The sequence below is a fragment of the Acinonyx jubatus genome, chromosome D1, assembly GCF_027475565.1.
Source record: "Acinonyx jubatus isolate Ajub_Pintada_27869175 chromosome D1, VMU_Ajub_asm_v1.0, whole genome shotgun sequence".
Taxonomy (NCBI): domain Eukaryota; kingdom Metazoa; phylum Chordata; class Mammalia; order Carnivora; family Felidae; genus Acinonyx; species Acinonyx jubatus.
Window position 1 is genome coordinate 37,876,658 of NC_069390.1, and position 18,982 is coordinate 37,895,639.

General features: G+C 37.8%; 1 protein-coding gene and 1 pseudogene across 2 annotated transcripts in view; one reads left to right on the forward strand and one right to left on the reverse strand.

The window, feature by feature from the left end:
- Positions 1-18,982, reverse strand: part of NELL1 (neural EGFL like 1) — an 862,696-nt gene that overhangs the window by 158,925 nt on the left and 684,789 nt on the right. The gene's annotated exons all lie outside the window — the stretch shown is intronic.
- Positions 7,625-7,753, forward strand: LOC128311986 (uncharacterized; annotated as a pseudogene).

The following is an 18,982-nucleotide window of genomic DNA, read 5'->3' on the forward strand; positions in this document are numbered from 1 at the left end:
TGAGGTGTCAATGTCACGTGATGCCTCAGCTCCAATGCTGCCCTAGGGCCTGACTCCTTTCAATCCTGTGCTGAACAGAGACTTGTACAAAATATCTCTGAAGACAAGAGATGCTTCTGCTGAACCCATCAGAGTTCCATGCACATAATAGGTGCCCAATTAATATATGTGAAATAACTCAATATGCTTAATATCTGAGGGACTTTATCTAAATGCCCCCAAAACCTAATTGCAGTGCTTGATATAGGTGGACTACCGTGAATAACTGAATTTCTTGTTTAATTAAAATTCATTTAGTCCAGTTTCTTTCCTGTCTTCAACAAGTGCTTGCTGAGTGTGCCTCTTCTGAGAGGTTTATGGTGCTAAGTGTTAGAGAATGATCAGTGATGAGGATGAAGAGGAACAATGCAATTATGAAACTGTTGGATGGAGACAAACCAGGAAGGATATGGCTACGGTTAATAAAGGGTTGATTCATAGAATTCCAGAAGCGGGACTCTGAATCACAACCCTAGGCAATTGGAATAGGCTTCTTATCATAGATTTATCTAAACTGACACCTGAAGAACGAATAGGCATTAACCAAGTACACAGGGTGACAGGGTGAATCCTGTAAGCCATTTTTTAAAAGATCAGTCAATTTTCTTTTTTATTTTAGTAACTGAAATAAAAATAAGTATTTTCTGATGACTTGGGATCAGAGTAAAGAACTTCAAGATGAACTTCTATTACAGGGGCCTATAGATAGATATTTCTATTTGTTAGTTATTTTGATTAAATCATGTATTTTCATTTTTAAAATGGAATGTTAAAAGTAACAGCAAAACTTCTGCTTATACATTCCATGTAGCTGGACTTTTCTTAATCAAGTTTTCATGGTGTATCCAATGAAGAAACAAGGTCAAAATTAACTTAGTGCAGAACTACTTGTTTAGCCAAAGTATTAACAAAACATCTTGCTGAAGATGTGCTGCATACTGATGCCAGATTTATTAAATTAAATGACAAGGACAGAGAACTAACATTTATAAAGAAACACAAGTGCCAAATAACTAACACACATAATTTCAATTTTCACGGCTGCCCTGAGAAGCAGGTATCTCTGTCCCCAATTTACAGCTGGAAAACCACCATGTGGGAGTTAGGATTTAAGTACAAATCTCTTTCAAGGAGGAGCTTGGAAGGATGGGAAGAGTAGGAGAGACATGAAGAACATAATCCCATTTATAATTGTACCAGAAGTAATAAAATACCCAAAAATTTTAATAAAACTTATTAAATTTAATAAAATAAAGCCAGATGGCTTCCTAGGAGAATTCTACCAGATATTTAAAGAAGGGCTAATACGTATTCTTCTCAAAGTGTTCCAAAATAGAAATGGAAGGAAGACTTCCAAACTCATTTCTATGAGGCCAGCATTACCTTGATTCCAAAACCAGACAAAGACCCCACTAAAATATACAATTACAGGCCAATATCCCTGATGAACATGGATGCAAAACCTCTCAACATGATACTAGCAAATTGAACTCAACAACACATTAAAATAATTATTCACCATGATCAAGTGAGATTTATTCCTGGGCTGCAAGGCTGGTTCAGTATTCACAAATCAATCAATGTGAAACACCACATTAATAAAAGAAAGGAATAAGAACCTTATGATCCTCTCAATAGATGCAGAAAAAGTATTTGACAAAACACAGCATCGATTCTTGATAAAAACCCTCAACAAAGTAGGGATAGACGGAACATACCTCAACATCATAAAGGCCATCTATAAAGACCCACAGCTAATATCCTCAGTGGGGAAAACCTGAGAGCCTTTCCCCTGTGGTCAGGAACAAGACAAGACAGGATGTCCACTATTTAATATAGTACTGAAGTCTTAGCCTCAGCAAACAGAAAACAAAAAGAAATAAAAGGCATCCAAATTGGCAATGAAGAAGTCAAACTTTCACTATTTACAGACAACATGATACTCTATGTAGAAAACCTGAAAGACTCCACCAAAAAATATCTATAACTAATATGTGAATTCAGCAAAGTTGCAGAATATAAAATCAAAAAACAGAAATGTGTTGTATTTCTTTATACTAGTATTGAAGCAACAGAAAAACAAATCAAGGAATGAATCCCATTTGCAATTATACCTAATACAACTAGAGACCCAGGAATAAAGCTAAGGAGATAAAACACCTGTTCTCTGAAAAAATATAGAATACTTATGAAAGAAATTAAAGAGGACATAAATAAATGGAATAACATTCTATGCTCATGGATTGGATTAACAAATACTGTGAAATGTCTATATTATTCAAAGCACGCCACACACTTAATGCAATTCCCATCAAAATACCACCAGCATTTTTCACAGAGCTAGAACGAACAATCCTAAAATTTGTATAGAACCACAAAAGACCCTGAATAGCCAAAGCAATGTTGAAAAGGAAAAACAAAACTGAAGGCATCACAATTCCATATTTAAGCTATATTACAGAGCTGCAGTAATCAACAGTATCGTACCAGCACAAAAACAGACACTTAGATTGATGGAACAAAACAGAAAATCCAGAAATGGACCCACAACTATATGGTTAAGTCATCTCTAACAATGCAGGAAAGAATGGCCAATGGAAAAAAGACAAACTCTTAAACAAATGATCTTAGGAAAACTGGACAGCAACATGCAGAAGAATAAAACTGGAGCGCTTTCTTACACCATACACAAAAATAAATTCAAAATGGATGAATGACCTAATGTGAGACAGAAAACAATCAAAATTCTAGAGGAGAACAGAGATAGTAACTTCTTCGACCTTGGCTGGGGCAACTTTTGACTAGACATGTCGCCAAAGGCAAGGGAAACAAAAGCAAAGATGAACTATTGGGACTTCATCAAGATAAAAAGCTTCTGCACAGTGAGGAAACTACAACAAAACTAAAAGGCAGCCTACAGAATGGGAGAAGATATTTGCAAACAAGATACCTGATAAAGGGTTAGTATCCAAAATCTATAAAAAAAAAAAACTATCAAAATCAACACCCCCCCCCAAAAATAACCCAGTTAAGAAATGGGCATAAGACATAAACAAATACTTTTCCAAAGAGACATCCAGATAGCTAACAAACACATGAAAAATGCCCAACGTCAATTATCATCAGGGAAATACAAATCAAAACCATGATAAGATACCACCTCAGGCCTGTCAGAATGACTAATATTAACAACAGAGGTGAGGATATGGAGAAAGAGAACCCTCTTGCATTGCTGGTGAGAATGCAAGCTCGTTCAGCTACTCTGGAGAACACTACAGAGGTTCCTCAAAAAGTTAAAAATAGAAGTACCCTATTATCCAGCAATTCTACTACAAAGAATTTACCCAAAGGATACAAAATAATAGATTTGAAGGGGTACATGCACCCTGATGTTTATAGTAGCATTCTAAACAATCATCACACTATAGAGAGAGCCCAAATGTCCACCAACCGATGAATGGATAAAGAAGATATGATAGATAAATATACGGGAATATTACTCAGTCATCAAAAATAAAATCCTGCCATTTGCAATGACGTGTATAGAGCTAAAGTGTATTATGCTAAGTGAAATAAGTCAGCCAGAGAAAGACGAATACCATATGATTTCACTCATATGTGGAATTTAAGAAGCAAAACAGATGAATATATGGGAAGGGGTTAAAAAGAGAGAGAGAGAGAGGGAGACAAATCATAAGAGGCTGTTAAAGACAGAGAACAAACTAAGGGTTGATGGAGGGGGGATGGGCTAAATGGGTGAAGGGTACTTGTTATGGAATACACTTGTTATGACGAGCACTGGGTGTCATACCAAAGTAATGAATCATTAAATTCTACTCTTGAAACGAATATTGCACTATGTGCAAGCTAACTAGAATTTAAATAAAAATTTGAAAACAAAAAAATAACATATGAAACTCAATACCCAAAAAACAGAATCCAATTAAAAAATAGGCAGAAGTCATGAACAGACATTTCTCCAGAGACGACATTCAGAGCACCAACAGACACAGGAAAGGATGCTCATCATCCCTTACCAGCAGGGAAATGGAAATCAAAAGTACAATGAGACATCACCTCACACCTGTCAGAATGGCAAAAATCAACAACACAAGAAACAGCAAGTGCTGGCAAGAATGCAGAGAAAAAGGAACCCTTAAGTACTATTGGTGAGAATGCAAAGTAGCCACTCTAGAAAACAGTATGGAGGTTTATCAAAAAGTTTAAAAATACAACTACCTTATGACATAGCAATTGTACTACTGGGTATTTACTCAAAAAATACAGGAACACTAATTCAAAGGATGCATGCACCCTATGTTTAGTGCAGAATTATTTACAATAGCCAGGTTATGGAAGCAGCCCAAGTGTCCATTGATTGATGAATGGATAAAGAAGAGGTGGTGTGTGTGTGTGCATGTGTAATGGAATATTATTCAGCCACAAAAAGAATGAAATCTTGGCATTTGCAACAACATGGATGGAGCTAGAGAGTATAATGCTTAGCAAAATAAGTCAGTCACAGAAAGAGAAATACCATATGACACTGCTATATGGAATTTTAAAAAAAACAAAACAAATGAGCAAAGGGAAAATAAAAGAGAAATCTACAAACAGGCTCTTAATTGTAGAGAGCTGATGGTTACCATAGGGGAAAGGAATGGATGGTAGGGAGAGTTAAATAGGTGATGGCAATTTAGAAGTGTGTTCGTCATGATGAGCACAGAGTAATGTATGGAAATAGTGAATAACTATATTGTACACCTGAAACCAATACACCTGAAACTAATTCCAGTATGTTAACTGGAATTAAAAATAAGGAAAGAAAAATCACATCTCATGCTAAAAGCTACATCATCACACAGCCTTTAATGATTGTACATATAATCACAGAATACATGAAAATACAAAGCACAAAGCATGATCTTCACTCCAGAGAACTATGTGTTACAGCCAAGAAAATACAGCACACCAAAGTTAATCTAGAACACAAAAGTATGTCAGGTGACAAATGAGTGGTAAACATACTCACATGGCCCAGAATGAGAAAAGATACGCCGTTTCAGTGTTGTCCTAGAAAACTTTATAAATAGGTACTTCAAACTAGGCAATTTTCTGAAAGGCAGAACAAGAAGAACATGTGAGACAGAAGAAACAAGGGAAGCCAAAGTTTGACTTGGGAAAGCAAAAGTGGTTTAGAAATGATCCTAGTAAGCAAGATGTGAACAGTAAGATGGGAGAGATTTAACAACAAAGGAGTTCCAAAGGTTTGCAAAGACGCAGAAGCTCTGTACAACTGTAACTACAGATAATACCTATCAAGTCCTGCTTTTCATAAATTTCACAGATCTTTTAACAACTCGGTCAAGTAAGTCTGGTTGTTGGAGGTAAAATCCTGTAACGAATATTCTGGTTGATGAACAATAAATGAAAGTTGCAGACTCTTCTGAGGAAGGCAAGCAGTCAAGTGACCTCAACACTGCAGAAACTGCTCTCACAAAGTTGTGCTCATGTCTTTGTCTTTCCCAAATTCCAGGGGCTTGTTCCCCTCATTCTCCTTGACTGCAGCATTGGATGCTGCTTGTTGCTGCTTCCTTCTTGACACACAAATTCTTCTGCTACGAACACACTTTAACAGTGAAATAATAAACATTTTCACACCTCCTGTGTTTTAGGCCCTAACAATGTTCTTTCCGTGCTCTGTAGAGAGAAATTCTTCTTTATTCTAGTCATACTTCTGGAAAAAAATAAAGCCTCCTCAAAGGAAAAAAAATTTTTCATTCCTCACGAAAGTTCAGTTTTGTGCTCTAAATAGTGTATTAGTCAACAAATTGTGGGGCGCCTGGGTGGCTCAGTCGGTTAAGCGACTTCGGCTCAGGTCACGATCTCGCGGTCCAGGAGTTCGAGCACCGCGTCGGGCTCTGGGCTGATGGCTCAAGAGCCTGGAGCCGGCTTCCGATTCTGTGTCTCCCTCTCTCCGTGACCCTCCCCTGTTCATGCTCTGTCTCTCTCTGTCTCAAAAATAAATAAATATTAAAAAAAAGACCTAAAAAAATTGTGAGACAGCTCAAGAATGTGATTTAATAACAGATTGACAAAATGGGTAGTGTGTATTGCTAGAAATGGTCATAAATGAGTGGCTTTAGGAAATTCCAGAAAGAGGAGAAAAATCTAGTAAAATGCTTACTTCTTTGGAGAATGGAATGGATGAAAACCATCTTTAAGTCATACCCAACACCTAAAACACTGAAGCTGAATATGGTCAAATTGGGATGCTCCCCTTCCTTGGCTAAATCCAAGAAGGTATAATATTAACAAGAAATAGTCCTTAAAGTAGGAGCCTAGGCTCCAGAAGACATCAATTATTTATTATGCTTTACCTCAGTTAACATTGATCAAGTGACCACAGTAACAATTTGGGCCTTATTGCTTCCCCCTCCCCTCTAAACCAGCTCTGCCTGCCTCTGCTAGTGCCATTTGAGTCCTCTCTGTACATATGTGTTCAAACAGTGATCAGAAATAAACCTTCTTCTATATAATCAGAAGATATTATATACATTTATTGAGGTCCTCTGCACATTTTATAATCAGATTGCTTGTTTTTTTGTTTTTGTTTTGGTATTGAGTTGTGTAAGTTCTTTAATACATTTTGGATATTAACTGGTTATCAAATACATCATCTGCAGGTATCTTCTCCCATTCAGTAGGTTGTCCTTTTGTTTTGTTGATGGTTTCCTTTGTTGCGCAAAAGCTTTTTATTTTGATGTAGTCCCAATAGGTTTTGTTTGTTTTTGTTGCTTTCCTTTCCCTTGTCTTAGGAGACAGATCTAGAAAAATGGTGCCATGGCCAATGTCAGAGAAATCACTGTCTCTGTGCTCTCTACTAGGATTTTTATGGTTTCATGTCTCATATTTAGGTCTTCAACCCATTCTGCATTTATTTTTAAGAAAGTGGTCCAGTTTCATTCTTTTGCAGGTACCTGTCCCAGTACCACTTCTTGAAGAGACTATCTTTTTGTCATTATATATTCTTGCCTCCTTTGTTATGGATTAATTGGCCTTATTATTGTAGGTTAATTTCTGGATTTTCTACACTGTTCCATTGATCTTTGTGTCTCTTTTTGTGCCAGTACCATATTGTTTTGATTATTACAGCTTTGTAATATATCCTGAAATCTGGGATTGTGATACCTCCAGCTTTGCTTCTTTTTTTCAAGATTGCTCTCGCAATTCGTGGTCTTCTGTGGTTCCACACAAATTTTATTATTATTTGTTCTAGTCCTGTGAAAAATGCTGTTGGTATTTTGATAGGGATTGCACTGAATCTGTACACTGCCTTGGGAATATGGACATTTTAACAGTATCAATTCTTGCAATCCGTGAGCACAGAGTATCTTCCCATTTGTTAGTGTCATCTTCAATTTCTTTCATCAGTTGTTGTAGTTTTTAGAGTCCAAATCTTTCACCTCTTTGGTTAAGTTTATTCCTAGTTTGTTAAATTTATTCTTTTTGGTGCAACTGTAAATGTTTTTCTTTTTTTATTTCTCTTTCTGCTACTTTGTTATTAGTATATAGAAACACTACCGGCTTTGCACAGTGGCAGTATCGTAACCAATGAGGTTTATCCGAAGCATGACTATTGCTAGTAGAAACACTACCAATTTCTGGGTACTAATTTTGTATCCTACCACTTTACTCAATTACTTCTAGTAGTTTTTTGTGGAGTCTTTCAAATTTTCTGTGCATAGCATCATGTCATCTGTGGACAGTGACAGTTTAACTTCATTACTAATATGAGTGCTTCTTATTTTTCTTGTCTGACCATTGTGGCTAGGACTTCCACTACTATGTTGAATAAAAGTGGCCAAGAGTGGACATCTTTGTCTTGTTCTTGACCTTAGAGGAAAAGCTCTCAGTTTTTCACCATTGAGTATGGTGTTAGCTGTGGGGTTTTCATACATCTCCTTTATTATGTTGAGGTATGGTCTAACTCAGCTCTTGACCCTTTCCCTCTTCCTCCATGTATGACCTTGATTGAAATATGTCTTATTCTTGTGGATTATTCATTTCCTAATATTTTATAATACCCAAGGTTGGGATCTATCTTCAGAACGAAAGGCTACAAGTTCAGTTAGTGTCTTCCCACCTGTCTCAATATCCACTAACTTTCTTCTTCCATGTCATGGTGTTTTACTACATCTTAGGTCTCATTATTCTCAGTAGACTTGTCCATAGCCTAGATTCCCACTTGTGTGTCTTTCCCATACCCTCCTTTACCTTTTGAGCCATACCTCCTCCTTCTATTACTTCAAGTTTAGTCTGTGTCCCACTTAAACCCTAAACTGTAGTTGACAGGACTGTCTCTGGATTTCAGTCTCTCCTATGGTGTCCTGTCTCCCATGAACCAACCTTACAAGTCTATGATACGGTACGTAGGAAATGCTTATTTGACTTTCTTTGGATTCAGTCATTACCACTGATGTTACCTATATAAAATTTAGTGGGAAAAGTAAAAAGGAGAATTAACAATTCATAGCCACTTCATAGAGCCCTACTGAGGCACACAAAGAGTTTTGTGCTATATAGTTTTAAAGGGATGTATTGATGTATATAAATATGTATATATAAATATGTATATGTATATAAATTGACGTATATAAAAGATATATTCCTCATTACGTTTAATTATGTGGGAGGCAGGTAAAAAAGAGACAAGAAGAAGAAATTATGTTTTTAACCAAATAATAATTTTATGTTGTTGAAACTGTCTCTATTTTTAATGTCAAGTATTTAGTGAATCCAGTGAATTATGAGACATTATACATTTTGAGCTCAAACACAAATAGTTTTCAAAATTTGCTCTCAATAGCAGACAAGATTATTGTTTTATACACAAACAATAGTAAGAATAACTCCTCTTTCCAAGAGGCTTTTGTTTATTTTCCTTTCTTGTCTTTGTAAATAAATATAAAATATCAAGATTAGGGCAAAATTATCCAACCAGACAACAAATCCAAGTATGTGCATTTTTAATGCTGTGACTGTTGACCACAGGTGCAGATTTCTCAAACAGAACAAAACAGACTTGAAAAAAAAGTTTTATTTATTTATTTTGAGGGGGTGGGGGGAAGAGCGTGTGGTAGAAGGGCAGAGAGGGAGGGAGGGAGGGAGGGAGAGAATCCCAAGCAGGCTCTGTGCTGTCAGCGTGGAGCCAGTGCAGGGCTCCATCTTACCAACCACGAGATCATGACCTCAGCTGAAATCAACAGTCAGAAAGGGCGCCTGGGTGGTGCAGTTGGTTAAGCGTCCGAGTTCAGCCAGGTCACGATCTCGCGGTCCGGGAGTTCGAGCCCCGCGTCAGGCTCTGGGCTGATGGCTCCGAGCCTGGAGCCTGTTTCCGATTCTGTGTCTCCCTCTCTCTCTGCCCCTCCCCCGTTCATGCTCTGTCTCTCTCTGTCCCCAAAATAAATAAACGTTGAAAAGAAAAAATTAAAAAAAAAAAAAAGTCAGATGCTCAACCGACTGAGCCATCCAGATGTCCCCAAAACACACTTTTTATTTAGTACATTTACTTGAATCTCTTAAGAAAGGGAAAATTGACGATTTTGCCCAACTGAGATGTGAAGAGAGGATATGACTGTGGAGTGCTCACGGAAGTATTTAAGACAAGCTTTGGGAAGGATTTTTGGAGCCTCATCCCAAAATAGCACATACTGTCAGCAACTAGATTCTCTTTAATGAGTTATGACAAATGAATGGGGAATGAGAAGCTTACAGAAAATACAGGGCTACAGGAGATGTAAAATAAGAATAGAAATTTTATACCAAGGGCTAAGTTTTATCTATCTATATAAAATATATAGTAACAGAATTAATTAAGCTGCCTTTTTTTTCCTTTTTCTTTCTGTTTTACTTTCCTGCATTAAACCAAAATATAGTAATTATTATCAGGAAAGAACTGGATGGAAGGTGGTTTATTCTCATAGTGACAATAAGTTTTCTGTTTTCTGGTAATCCTGCCAATGATTTTGTAAAGTATTTCTTGATTGTCCTGGCATGCTCATTACTGTATTACATGTTGTGAGGGATAAAAACAGACTTGGTTCCTGTCTACGGGAAACATCATGGCTGTTGGGTGATAAAGTAGATAAGTCTAAAATGACCAAAAACTACACAAGAGTGTATATGAACTCATGGTTTGGGCAGCTGATGCTACAAGAGTTACTGAAGTCTTTTTAGCACCATCTGGTGGGAAGAGAGAGAAGCTGATGAGTCTCCAGGCTTCCTCTCAACTGGGGAAGTCCATAATCTGGTCCAGATGGCCAAAGAGATGGAACTATTTTTACCATAATTTGAGGCTAATCAAATACTAAAGAGAAAGGTCATTTGTGGGGTGAGGCATAGAAAACATGACCAAGTCTAAGGAACCAATAATCTAAGGAAGGTTACATGTCCTTGGTTAGGATTATCAGGGACATTTGGGAGTTTGAGGAATGAAGTAGAAAAGTTGGCAAGAGTAGGTTGTAGAAGGCTAACAATTTTCACCTGATATCTGCCCTGACTTTAATATTAAGGCAAAGGTGTTCTCCTCCTAAACAATCTCACATAAATTTGTTCAGTGATCATAATAGTGTGAGACCAAAGTAATATCGCAGTTAAATCATGTATGAGCACAGTTATGAATACAGCACAAACAAACCCCAAACATTCCCACTCTCAGGTAACAATGACTACACTGCTTCTTAACCAATTATAGCTTTATATCCACTCAATTTCTAATTCATAGATAACAGTTGCTAAGGTACCCCAATCATGCATTTGTCCCTTCCTCCTTGAAGCACTCAATCCAGAAGAGACCTCTCCTTCCTTGAAACCTCCACAAATCACCTCATACAAACCAAAATCACATAAAAGCCATGCCCTAAAATTTTCTTGAAGTAACTACCTTTTGAAAAAATGTCCAATATCTCTATTGCAGCAAGTAGTAAATCCAACTACTTGACTAGAGTTATATCCTGGTGTCCTTTATCTGTCAGGATTTGAGCTGAGTGATTAAGGCTGCGAAGGGTTTGCTCTAAGAGGCAACAATGACAGGTATATTTGCTCCAGGTTCCTTAAAAAAATACTAGGATAATAAGAACTAATACCATCAGTGTGTGAAATTCATTTTGTTTTGTATTTTCTTACTTATCTTTAGGGAAAAGTGAGATCATGTACCTTCATAGTAGGTAGAATCAACCAAACAGGACATTGAAAAGCTAATGAGTCACTCAGTAGACAGGATGTTTGCTATTAGGCTCTCTGTAGAGCATACACGGACAGGTAAGAAGTTTGGATGGTCCTTATACGCGAACTTTCAGTACACTTAAGCCAAATCTAAAACAGCTTTCATTTTATTCCTGAGAATTTACTGTATGCTAGACACCACTATAAGTGCTCTATGTAGGATCTTATTCATTCATAAAACAGCCCTACAAAGAAGATGCAAGGATTTTCCCAATTTTGTAGATGGAACATACCCCCAGCAGGATAGGGACAGTGCATAATAATTAGAACAAAAAATTTTGTAGATGAGAAGAACACTGAAGTACACAGCAGCAAAGAAAAATAGCCCAGAGTCACACATTTAAGGAGGAAAGGTGTGTTCCAGGCAAAACCCCAAGCGGTTCCAATTCAGAGCCCACCATTCATAAACACTTAGCTGTATTCCTGTTAAAGACCGTTAACGGCACAAGACATATGTGGTCATGCATGCAAGTGTGCAGAAGTAGTTTAAGCTAAATGGCAAAGGGAGAGGAGAGAAGGGAGACAGAGCAGGACACGGGTGATGGCCACTCAGAACCCAGGATGCCCTTTTGGTGCTAGCACAGAAGGAGACCCCTCTCAACTATAGCAAAACTTCTGCAGATCACACTTGGGAAAAATGGATAATTTTCTAATGATAGACCGCTCACTAGTCTAACCTCATTATGGTAAATCTGTATAAAAGGTCTAAACTCTAACTCCTGCCTTAGAGGCATATTACAGGTATAAGAACTGATATCTGTTTTTTAACAATTTGTATTTATATCTTTTTTAAACAAACACTTGCCAAGTCCTATTATGTGCTAGACATCATACAAGATACACGAGACATATCACTGAACAAAACATATCAACAGATCTGCTCTAGTGAACATACCTCCAGCAGGATAGGGACAGTGCATGATAATTAGAATAAAAAATTAGATAATGTAGAATTTTGAGAACAGTTAACAGGCACTGGGAGTACTAGGGGTGACTCAAGGGAACACGCTGCAATATTAAATAGGGAGCCAGGACAGGCCTCTCTGAGAAGGTAAGACACAAGCATAAATTTGAATGAAGTAGAGGAATTCAGCCAAGCAGATATTGGCAGGAAGAAAGCAGGTATTTCAAATGTCCTTCTGAATCAATAGCACCATTAAATTAAAATGTAGTCTGCTCCATAAGTTGAAAGAATTAGGTCAAATGCGTTTTGAATTTAGAAGTCACCCAAAGATTTTTTTAAATATACATATAGGGGGCGCCTGGGTGGCGCAGTCAGTTAAGCGTCTGACTTCAGCCAGGTCACGATCTCGCGGTCCGTGAGTTCGAGCCCCGCGTGGGGCTCTGGGCTGATGGCTCGGAGCCTGGAGCCTGTTTCCGATTCTGTGTCTCCCTCTCTCTCTGCCCCTCCTCTGTTCATGCTCTGTCTCTCTCTGTCTCAAAAATAAATAAACGTTGAAAAAAAAATTAAAATATACATATAGTTTCCCCCCTAATCATCTGCATCTTGTTTTGAAATTGATTGAGGACCTCCTATACTCCAGACCATAGTTGTAAAGGATACAGAAATGAATAGCACTTGAAAAGTCTCTTCAAGTTGCTACCTCTGGTTGGGAGGAATAACGGTAAAAGAGTGTGACAAACAAGGAAATGGAAATATCGAAGTGTCGCAGAGGGCTGAGGAATGGTGAGGTGCGCATACTCCTGAAGTTAGGTAGGATTTCTGTTGGCTTGTGCTGCAGGATGAGGTGTTTTCTATTTTGCTACGTATTATCTGAAGTTCATGAAGCCTGAATGTGATCCCTTTTCACCCCACGGATAATGTCCTATGATCTAAAAGGCACTGCATTGTCTCTCAGAAGGTCCAGGTTCTTTTACGGGGGATGAAATGCCTATCTGGGGTGGTAACAGAGCACTTCATCACAAAACATTTCCCTAAAACAAGTTATAATGTTCAAATAGCCTCTAAACAAAGCAAAAGAGCAATTTAAATTTAAGATTAGTTGTAGAAGATTAAAAAAAATTTTTTTAATGTTTATTTATTTTTGAGAGAGAGACAGAGCATGAAGAGAAGAGCAGAGAGACAGGGAGACAGAATCAGAAGCAGGCTCCAGGCTCCGAGCTGTCAGCACAGAGCCCGTCGCGGGGCTTGAACTCACAAACTGCAAGATCGTGACCTGAGCCGAAATCAGATACTTAACTGACTGAGCCATGCAGGTGCCCTTAGTTGTAGAAGATCTTAGATGAAATGACTAAATGTTTTCCAATGTGCATGAAGTAGAAAAAAATGCTCAAAAGAATTCACAGCATTCTCATTCATAAAATACTCCAAAACCACACACACACACACACACACACACACACACACACACACACACCCCAAGTAGGAGGTGTCTTTAGCCAAAATAAGTACAACTTTAAAAATATAGTGGAAATATCAAAACATAGTGGAAAACCAAAGGGATGCAAGAATGATCAAAAAAGTTGGATTTCATGTAAGCTTTTCATTGTAAAGATAGAACAAATATAGTCAATAGATTATTTTAACAGGCAGCGTATCTAGGCAGGTGGCATGTTTAGTTGTGATACCAATAGCTTAATATCTTTTGTCCTCCATGTACCTGCTTCAGGGATTCATGTTATCTGCCAGGAAGCACTGAGGAAGGCAAACACCTGTGACAATGGATGAAGAGAGCATGTAACAAGCATCTAAGTTGTCCCAAGAACTGTATAGAAATTTCGCTTCTTTTATCTCATCTTCACAACTAAGAGAGACATTACTTTTATCATTTTACAGATCAACCAATCAAGGGACTAAGGCAGAGAAGCACTAGGATCTTCTCCTGTCTTTAAGGAAATGGTGCCCCTGAGGTTTTCAGTGTTCCCGGCAAAGGCACTCTCTGAAATCTTGTGAACCCACATCCCAAACCAACCAACTTGGTCAATTTATCTTACAGACAAGTAAGAGACTATCCTGCTTATTGCCTTTTCTAACCAGTAAACATGCAAAGGTTTTGTCATCAATCCAGTCGACAAGGGAAAATGCATCATAATATATTTTCCTCTTCAAAAGTGACTTCCAAATGATGTGGCATTTGAATTTCAAAGCTGGCGCAGCTCGGAATGTGTGGGTTTGGAATAGCAAACTTTCTTGGAATAGCAAGTCATACTTTTGCTACCCGCTGCACTGAAGTCGTGTTGTTTACAGCCAAGACAAGATTGAAGCCTCTTTGCCTGACATGGTTTCCATACCCATAATAGATTAGCTTCCACATTCATACACTGGTTTTTAAAAAGTCAAAAATTTCCCCTTTATCAGTATAAAAGCTAAAATAGGAAACTCAGATTCAAACCCTTTTTTTGAAAATCTGCTATGACATTTGTATCATCTTACATTCCTCCCAACTTGTCGGTGTTACTTTAATATTTAAGCCCATGAGCTTTATAGAATTGTCTTCAAGATGTTTTAAAACATTTTTGACTTTTCAGTTTAATATTACGTGTTCTAAAATCACTATTTCAGTGAACAAAGCAATCAAAGTATTAAACCAATTTCTTTCTTCCTGCATGAGCAAATTAAAAACACTTCCTGTGAATGTAAAAGTGGAACTCATGTTAGCTTTAAAATTTCTATGTCATTAGGAATTATTGGACCAGAGAATCAAAATGAACCAGTCTGGGATCCAAGGCCTCAAGTGTTGTCTATGAATCAGACACTGCAATATGGAGGCTTATCATGAAAGTGACCATGAACCTATTAATCCCCACATACAAAATTCCAATAGCAACGCTAATAGGTCTAAACACCTGATGAGAACATCCATAGACCTTTCATAAGTTATCACAGACAACAAAGTCATTTCATGGTGCTGCTTTTCATACCTTCCAGAACACCTACATCACAATGCATGTGCTTTAACAGGCACTGGGCCATACTCTATCATCTGTGAATTAGATGCATTTTCCTTCTCTTCCTTTCTCACCACTTTCTCACAGACATCACCACATCTCTTCTAAACAGTAGCAGGTCAGCTATGATGGGTGGTTCTTATGGTTCCTTTAAGAAAGCAAAATGTGTCTAAGTAAAAATCCTATGAATATAGATGTTTTGTTGAGGTTTTCAAGTAAAGCAGGATTATTATTCTTTTCAATCTGAAACATTCTATCAGAGCAAAAAAATAAATGGAAAGGTTGGAGGAAAAGTGAAAGAAATAAGCGTTTTTGGAATGTTTATCCATCAGTAACTAAATCCAAATCCTTTGGCCAAGTTTAAAATAATAATTTCATCAGAAACCCCAAATGAATTCATGACTTCAAAGACTTAAATTGCCTGAGAATGGCGCCAGAAAAACACCTTTGTTTTACTCCTTTGGCAGAAAAGTATATGTGCTAATGATTATTCTCCATGAAGGAACATAACCCTGGCTTTACTGGGGACTCTAGGAAAATGGAGGACAAAACATGTTAACTCCCATGTTCTCCCTCCACCACGGAATACTAACACCCTGTTAACTCTCCCTTACTTCTCTCTCAAGGAAGTTCTGTTCTAGTAAGTCCGTTCACTGAAAATCTGTATCATTTTATCTACAAGACAACAATTTCTACCTATGATTATAGATACGTGCATACGCGGGTTTTTCTACCTACCTTCAGCACTAGCTGATTAAGAGCACAAACCAGGTCAGATTCATCAGTATAACCTTCTCTCACCTGTATCTGACTTCTTCTGATTCCTCTTCACCCCTTTACCAGATCCTGATTGAACAGCTCTTCCACATTGGCGTAAGATCAATTTACTATAATAAAACCCCTATTGTTACAATATTTACAATAGCTCATCTTTCTTTCCCTAACTGGACCCTGACTGATGTATACTCCACTGATGTTGGGCTTGACCATGTGCTTTGACCAGTGACAGATTAGAGACTGAAACACAGAGAATTTAAATGTTCTTGCTTGAGCTGGATTAGCCATCACCATGAGAATGTGTATAAAAGCTGAAAGTCCAAAAACAATGAATAAATATCTGGAATATACCTAAACCTAACCAGTACCTGAAGTCCAGCTGGTTTTTGCTGAAACCATCAGAGCCCTAGCCAACCTGCAGGCCTGGGTGAGTCCGAAAAAAATAACGTCTGCTGTTGTAAGCCTTTGTGTTTTAGAATTGTTTACCACATAGAATTATTGCAACGATAATTGATAAACACGGTCACAGAAGTTAACGAAGTTTTATAAAGTTGGGATTTGCATCCAGGTCTCACATCCAAGTCCAGAATGCCACTTACACTGTCTTGGCATCCAATGATTTAGTAAGCCTAATCACTGGGGCAGAAGAGAACTATAAATTACTTTGAAAATATTATATAATTGAGCTAAGTAGACTGAAATCATTGTAATCATCACAGACAGTTCCTATCACTGCCAACGCTGGCAACTGTTGTGAGGAGTACATCACAATTACACAGGGAAATCTATTCCCAGTAGCTGGTCGTATGGTACTGTGTTTAGTGACTGACATCACCAACAGTGATTCAACTGCAGAATCAACCTGCTGAATACAGTACAAAAGTACCTTGTTAAAAGTATACATCATTATATAATGAGCTTTGAGGCTTTGAAGGCGAAATAATGCATGTGCCTATACAAAGATAGGCAATTTGTGCTAGCATTATCTCCTCAAGAACATTTCAAACGCCATTTTCCACGAGCAGCCCTAAAAGTAGCTTCTTTTCTCATATTAATCTGTGATTTATGATGCTCATAAAATTGTAATAACGATTATGCATTCATTCATTTTTCAGCCAGAATCTCATTTATTCGACCACTATATATTGTATGCTAGGGATTTTACTAGATTCTGGGATAAATGATGAATGAGACACAGAATTCAGCCTAAAGTAGATCGTATGGCAACTGCATGCCACTGTACTCGTACCGTGAATGCAGAGCACAGGGACTAGAGCTGGCAATTGTCCCTCCCATGCTCAGCCATTTAAGTTTACAATGTAAGAACACGGCTGAAAACTTAATTGCCTGTAAACGTTTAAAAAATTTTTTGAGTTTATTTATTTATCCTGAGAGAGACAGAGACAGCATGAGTGGGGAGGGGCAGAAAGCGAGGGAGAATCCCAAGCAGGGATTGCCAGCACAGAACCTGAAACTGTGAGATGGTGTCCTGACCAAAACCAAGAGTCGGCACTTAACCGACTGGGCCACAGGTGCCCCCAAAAACTTAATTTCAAGGAAGAGTAGAATTCCTAAGAGGAATGGAATTATTAAAAAAGGGGGAAAAAGTGACAGAAAGGTTTTCTCCTCTCCAATCTTACTGTATTTCTTTTAACATTTTTTTTTTTTTGAGAGACAGAGAGAGACAGACAGAGAGAGGGAGACAGAAGATCCGAAGTTGGCTCTGCGCTGACAGCAGCAAGCCCCATGCAGGGCTTGAAACCATGAACCGCGAAATCATGACCTGAGCTGAAGTTTCACACTCAACCGACTGAGCCGCTCAGGGGCCCCTCAATGTATTTATACATTTCTACATAATATATTAACACATACTATATCAACTCTTTCCCATTTCTGACTCTTAGCCCCTAAATGCAAGCATATTCTTCGCTTTCAGCTATGCCTTCTGGTATTTACTTCCACAATTATAGATAGCTTGTTTTTAAATGCTCATTTCCCGATTTTACTAATTGTTAACACTGTTACTTGATGTCTCCGTTTGGAAGACGAAGACACCTATTTGTTTTCTTCTACTTGCGTGCTCTAACACAGTTTATCTCAAATTTTGTCAAAATTTAGAGTTTACGTTATTATAACTATGTAAACATTGTTTCTTGTTGGCACAAGTTAATTTTATAATTATTTTCCCCCATCCTATAAAATTTCTCTCCTGTGGATACTCATTTTGGCAAATTCCATGTATTCCATGATTTACAACCTCACTTTAGAGGAGCACATCCTTAGTCGCTTCCTAAGAAAGAAGACATGGAGGTACTTTTGGGAATTGGCTTCAATATCGAGCACTGTCTTTATCTTTATAATTGGTTAATACGTAGGTAGTTGCAGAACTATGGACTAAACTTCCCTCAAAAGTGTCTTTATCTTTTTACTTGTTTCCTATTGCTTCTGTGGCAAATGGCCACAAGCATAAAACAACACAAGTATATCATTTCAATCATTCTGGAGATCAGAAATCTAAAATAGGTGAGAGACTGCATTCCTTCTATAGTCTCTGGGAGGGGGGGGGGGCGTGGAATCCATTTCCTTGCCTTTTCCAGCTTCTAAAAGCTGCCTACATTCTTTGGTTCACTATCCTCTTCCAGCAGTGACATCACTCAAACATTGCCTGTGTTCAAATCTTGTCTGATTCTGATCCTCCTTCTTCCCCCTTATAAGGACTTTCTGTTTACATTTGGTCCACCCCATCAATCCAGGATAATTTCCCCACCTCAAGGTCCTTAATTTAATAACATCTGCAAAATCCTTTTTGCTACAGAAAGTAATATATTCACAGGTTTGTAGAATTTGGACATGGACAACTTCGGTAGAACATTAGTCTGCCTACAATACCTTTCATTACTGACTGATATTTAGTTGTGTATACAACTGTGGTCTCTAACTTCCCTCAAGATTCTGAGTACATTCTTCTATT